This window comes from Merops nubicus, unplaced genomic scaffold (assembly GCF_000691845.1).
Source record: "Merops nubicus isolate BGI_N331 unplaced genomic scaffold, ASM69184v1 scaffold3162, whole genome shotgun sequence".
NCBI classification, from domain to species: domain Eukaryota; kingdom Metazoa; phylum Chordata; class Aves; order Coraciiformes; family Meropidae; genus Merops; species Merops nubicus.
This window is the reverse complement of record NW_008594085.1, coordinates 1-6,371: the sequence shown is the minus strand read 5'-3', so window position 1 is coordinate 6,371 and position 6,371 is coordinate 1. Positions and strand designations below refer to the sequence as shown.

The 6,371-nt window shown below is 42.9% G+C and overlaps 1 long non-coding RNA gene across 1 annotated transcript; it reads right to left on the bottom strand.

Moving 5' to 3' along the window:
* Nucleotides 1–3,237: 3,237 nt before the first annotated feature.
* LOC103768474 lies at nucleotides 3,238–6,315 on the bottom strand. Its single transcript, XR_608135.1, has 3 exons — nucleotides 6,283–6,315; nucleotides 3,755–3,802; nucleotides 3,238–3,668 (listed from the first exon to the last, which is right to left on the bottom strand). It is a non-coding gene; the product is annotated as an uncharacterized LOC103768474 (long non-coding RNA).
* Nucleotides 6,316–6,371: the final 56 nt, after the last annotated feature.

The window sequence follows — 6,371 nt, the reverse complement described above, 5'->3', positions numbered from 1 at the left end:
TGCATTTCTTCGTGCTAGAACACAACAGCTTGGCACAACTACCTACGCGGGGGTGAAAGGGTCCGTACATGCAGACAGTCTGGTTAGACACTGTCTGATCCCATGGCTGGTCCTTGGGACATACTTGCTGTGTTCACCAGATTTTTATAAAGAAGAAAAATCTTCTTTAGTTGTTGAGAGAAAGATCTTCTCAAGTTGAGATGATAGGAGAAAGAGGAAGATGAGAAAACAAGTTTGCCCTTAAATTGGAAGACGTATTGAATAACTGACAAGATCTCATCAGAGCTCAGAATTGCTAATTTTGCCCAAATGTTCATGTGACAGACTACACCACAAGCAAAATACTCTGCTGTCATCTTACCCTTAAAGACACATCATTATACTAGTAAGGCTAAAAGAGTAGTAACATAGTCTCATTTTTCTCAGATGCTCCAAATACCTCAAACCTAACTGCTGCACACAGGTGGAAGTCAGAAAACCTATGTGTTTGACTCTGCTTTTGCTGAAGTTCAACTCTACACTCCCCAGCCATGTCAGCTTGCTCAAAAACTTAGGTATTTTAGTCTCATCCCTAAGTTGCAACACATTTTGTGCTGTCAGAATCGCATTATGCTGGTTTTAATTTGTTCTTCACAATAAGAATGCATATCAATCTGGCACATGAAAAAGCACATCTGTGGGGGAAAAGAAAAAAAAAAAAAAGTCCTGTCTTGCTAGAAATCCGTAAAAGTAAACTTATCTGAAATTACTCACCAAAATTACATGCTACTTATTTCAACTGACAAAACTATTTTTTCCATAAGGTACTAATCCTACCAACTGGAAATTCCATCAATCTTGGTGAAAAGTTTTGATGCAACTTTGTAAAAATGCTCAACATTTTTTTAGAAAAATCATAAGAAATTGCAGCAACGAAAAGGTGGTATCCCCCCCCCCACGCTAAGTAATAGGGCTTACAGAAGTAGTATTAAAAAAAATAATTCCTGTGTATCACTGATGTCCACTGCAGATCATTACTGAAAGAGTAACAGAATCATGATTCAACACAAAGCCTCTCACCAACTCTATGCTCCATCTTCACACACCACTTAGTTAAAGGGTTAAGGCTTGTCCTCTATGTCTCCTTTCAGACAGCAGACATCTTCAGCACCTCCGTGCTGCCTGCCATACCATGTAAATGACAGCAAGTTTAGCTTATAATCGCTGAAAGAAATCTCATAAATAGGAGATGAACAGAAGATACACAGTTCTGCACCACCCTTTTGAACACTGCCAGCACACTGACCCAACAAGGACAAGACATCAAGAGCTGTAAAGCAAAGACTCACCTGGTGTCAACAACATGCAAACCCAGAGTAACTAACTGTTGGAATGTGAAGAAGCCCATTGAATGAGAAACTAATGGACAAGGAAATTTCATGCAGAATCTTACGGCACAGCAATGAGGGGGAAACAACACCTTCTATGATAAACCCCAAGCAAGGATGCACAAGTACCACAGTGAAATTGCTGTGTGCCTCAAAGACAGTGAGGAAGGCCAAGTTCCAAAAGATGGGGGTGCGTGTGTAAAAACACCACTGCTAATAATCTGAAAGGCAAGTTTCTTTATGAAAGCAGGCAGCAATTTGAAAGCAGCCACTGACACTGGAAAGCAAGGCAGAGCCCTGGCAATTGTCTGCAGCAGACACAGAAGACAGGGTGGTCCAACCCAGCACCAGTAGCAACCAGGAAACTGGGAGATGACAGAGTGCCAGGAAGGGCACCAGACTGTATGAAGGCTGGAGAGAGTAGCGAACAAACCCAACAAATTCTTAGCAGAACAACTCAGTGAAGAACATTAGGAAGTGCTTCAGACTCCAGCTGGGTATGCTGCTCCCAAATGGGACAAGAAAAACAAAACTGTTGCTGCTTTGCTCCTCTGAGTCAGTAGGTTAAGACCCACACCTGTGCAATTCATCAGTGGGACTGAGGAGACCAATGTCTGCTCAGCCTTCCTTGCTCCACATCCACCACCCTCCCCCCCTCAAATCCTGCCACTATCAGAGCCATTCCTGCAGTGGTTCATGTGTAGCAATGATGGTGAAGAAACCCATCGTGGACCAGTGAATGACAAAGTTCTGATTTCTTACAAAACAGGGCAAGGGAAAAATGGCATGACTGATCTGATCATTGCGCTTCAGCAGCTTCTGAAAACGGAAAGTTATTTTTATAACTTGTAATTCCATCTATAAAAGTGCTCTATATTCTACTGTATTGAATGCATATATTGAAAAGTGGACCCGAGTCCCAGTTTCAGGGCTATTAAAACACTTCTATTTTCGTACGGCAGCTATTTCATTTTCAGACAGATCAAGGCCAGATACCTGTCACTGTCTCAACAACTGGAAAAGATGAGTAAGCTATGACAACTACAGTTACAACATGATCAAGTCTTTATGCCAAATACTGAAAGCAAACTTCAAAGACTGATCTGTTTTCTGTTGATAGTTCAGATTCATTTCTGCTTTAATAACTGACAACCAGAAATTTTCTAAGAGGTCAGGTGATGAAAAAAGCTATTACAAAAGAGGAAGTGGCAATATAAGAACAAGGGAGAACAAGAACAGCATTTATATATAAAAATTTATTTAGGTGAAGTCACGAACAGTTTAGTATCAATTTACAAACACTTCATGTTATGCATATTATTGAAACTATCAAGAAAGGTAAAGGAGAGCAGATAATGGCAGCTTTTTCCTGAAACTAAAGGCATACCCTTACCATCATGCGCCTTACTGGATCACAGTATTACCTTGATCATACTCCCTAGTATGCAAGGGAAAAGGAAAAGAAAACAAAATACTGAAATGTAGGATGATTAAACCGTGAACCAATGAATATGGTTTTCATGAACACCAGACTACAAAGGTCTAGTCTGATGCTCAGGATCTTCAGTATTCTACAAGGATAATACCAGAATAATAATTTAGGTCAATTACTATATTCGATCAAGAATTTTGTGATGCGTAATGGGGCGACAACTGATTTCTGGCAATGACAGCAATGGTTAATGTATTTGTCAAAAAAGAATGGAGAGGCGATATTGAGCCTCACAGAGTAATTCTGTTGACAACCTGAGTTATTATACCAGATGTATGATACTGTTTCAAGTCAAACACACATTTATGTTGCAGATATTCTCAATGAAATGGTAAAAGTAACAGCTGTAACAAGACAAGTTGTGATTTATTGTATTGAAAACAAATATAGTACACAGGTTTTTGAAGTGTCCAGTGGTGATCTGCAAAGATCCAGGATTGCACGCAAGTTTGCTCAAATAAGAATGGTTAATCTGCACATTAAAATGGTTTGTACTTTCAAAGTAGTATTTTAGGGCAGGGTTCTCCTCCAGGAGACTGTTCCTGACCTCATTCAACCAATGTTCAATTTATTCACCTTCCTGAATCTTTGCCCTCTTTGGATAGTCTGTGGCAAGTGCTGCGCTGCAGGAATTCCTGTTTTCCAGCAAACTGGCTTGCTCTGCAGGTTTGTAGTCCATTGTTACAATTGCTGATTGGGTAAAATGAATTTCCTACGTCTTCTCTAGCACAGCTTGCAACGCAACAGAAGCAGAGGTAAAAGAATGCACTAGAATACCAGAGCTCCACTTAAACACCAACGGAGTCAGGCTGTTGGCACCAATAAGAAATTCTGTATTTAACAAATCTGCAAATATTTAAGATTCAAAGTTAGTCAGTTTTATAAATAAACTCACCCACTTAGGCTGACTGCCATTCCAACTGGCCTTCTGTTTTCATGGAGTCTGGAAAAAAAAAAAAGGCAGAATTGTCTGAAGTTATACAGACTTAAATTTGTAGGAACGAATCTGAATGATCCTACATATGCACCCATTATTGCACTCAAACTAGAACCAGGGTTTCCTCAATTTGTTCTGTATCAAGCAAAGTTATAACTCCTCATCGGGGCCTTACAAGGGACAGCCAGTTACAAATGCCACACTTTGTTCTACTTGACTTCGTTTTTACTGGTTAGCCTTCTGCAGAACCACAGATACTGGCACTACATCAAGTTGAAATTTAAGAAACCTTCAGCTGAAAGAGGAAATTAAATACATTCAGGCTGCCCAATGCTATCCCTTGAAATTATGAAAACAAGATCAGTTCAAACAATCGGAAAGACAAGGTCTTTGTAAACACCTCCTCTTCCTCTTGAGTGTCAATGTGGAAAAGCTGAGGTACTGGCCAAAGCCATAAGCGGCTGTTCTCTCTCATTTGAATTCTCTTGATTCTTCTGCTCAAATATGAAGTCACTTTTTGTTTTTCTTTGAAGTAGTTTTACACATCATTAGAGCTTGCAAAGACCTGAGGAGGTGAGGCAAAAACCCATAGTTCACCTCCAAGAGAGCAACGTTTCCTTGCTGCTGTCTCACCAATGATAAACTCAGGCTTTATCCTAGGCCTCACCTACACTTCACAGCTGCTGAAACCATTCACTTGAGGATGTTCTCTTTTAAACAGTTCTAAGAGACCACTTGCTACCAATTAAAAACTGCTCTAATAACAGAAAGGCAGTTGAACCCACACCAAACGATTGCACAACTTTTACTTTTGCTTTTCATTGTGCTGCTAAAGCACTACATTAAAATTTTGGTATTTTGCAAGTTATTTAGTTAAAAGAAACATTTTTGAGTTTTCATTGCACAATTTCTGAAGAGGGGAAAAAAAAGAAAATAATCAATGCCACTGTTAAAAATCAACCGGGAAATTTCCACAAAACCAAACAGGATCGAGACCTCTGGTGCCTCAGTGGGCCATGGTGCCAAGCTCTGCACCGACAGACTGGCTGCTGTGGAAGAAATTACTAGTCTGGTTAACATGACAAGCTGTAGATCCAGTCTCGGATGAGATGAAAGCTACAAGTCATTCCCATCTGGTGCTCGCATAAGATCTGCAGCAAAACAAGAACTGAGCTGTTCTCGAGCATGGAGAAATCTAAACAGAGATAAAAGAAAGTTGCATAAATCTAAAACATTAACCACAGAAGACACCAAGGTCACAAGGCCAGCACTGTGACCTGTTTATCTATAGACTACTGCTTGGTGTTTTTCCCATTCTGTGTTGCACGGAAGTCACTTTTCACAGGTACCAAAGTCAGGACTAGGCATGACACAACAAACATGTCCAGATGCCCTGAAAAGTTCCCTTTCCAGCTCACGCTAACAGAGTTGAATAATTTAGGCACTCTTCTGAGCCAGCAATCCCCAGGAAGTACAACATCTGATGAGCTAGCAGAAACCCTTCAGGAACGCAAAGGTCCTAAAAAAATTCTTTAGAAATAAATACAGCCAACACAATAGAGTCTCCCTACCATAATTCAGCCGGCATCAAACTCGGCGTTCAGCATTTTCTGTGCTGAGGATTTGACAGAGTACAGCCACCAGCCTCAGAGAAGCAGCACAACCCCTAGCACAGGCAGGCAGCCCGCTCCCTGTGGCTGTGGAGCTGGCAGACACAGCACTGGTCGTGGAAAGGGGAGATCTGCCTGCACACCTCAGGGCTCACACCAACCCAGTGACGCTCAGCGCCTCCACCGACAGCAGAACGCTAACATACACAAACCACTCCCCACTGCCCCTCATCACACCCACCCTGTTCTTCCCACAAAATAGGCCAGAACTTGTGGACTCCCAAACCGGGTTACATCCCTCAGCCACAGTGAATTTGCAAGCTGTGGCCACTGGTTGTGAAGTTTATCTCTATTCACATCAACTTTTCTGGCTTCCCACACAGCCTGCACCTACCACATGCTCCCCTAGTAACAGGAGAGAGAGCCTGTACTCCTTGTCTTACGCACAGATAACTGTATTGCTGAGAAAGTTAAATTTTTAAAGACAACACAGAGCAAAAAAAAATGAAACGAAATACCTTTCCTCTACTGACTTAGGGAAAAAGCAGTTCTATACCAGCGAAGGGAATGAATGGGTTTCCTCATTTCTGGTGGCCAGAGAAATAAATGCTACAGACAACTATTTGCCAAGACTCTGCTTTTTTCTGCAGCAACGCCCGCGCCTCCCACGGTGGCCCGCTGGACACCCGTGTGGCTCCACACCCCCCCGGCTGCTACCACGGCCCTACAGCTATCACGAGCCAAGGGTCAGCACCGTGACCCCGGAGCTGCGGCCCAACTCGCGGGCACCCCCATCTGCCCACTTCTCTCCCCTTCCGAGGGGCACCACGCCCGGCCAGAGCAGCGGGGAAGCGTGCGGCCGCCGGCCCATCACACCTGGCTTTTCTCCTCCTGCTTGGGGCTCTGGGACGGTGCTGGCGGGGCTGGGGCTGGCGAGGGCTGCGTCTCGGCCTCGGGACGCGGCT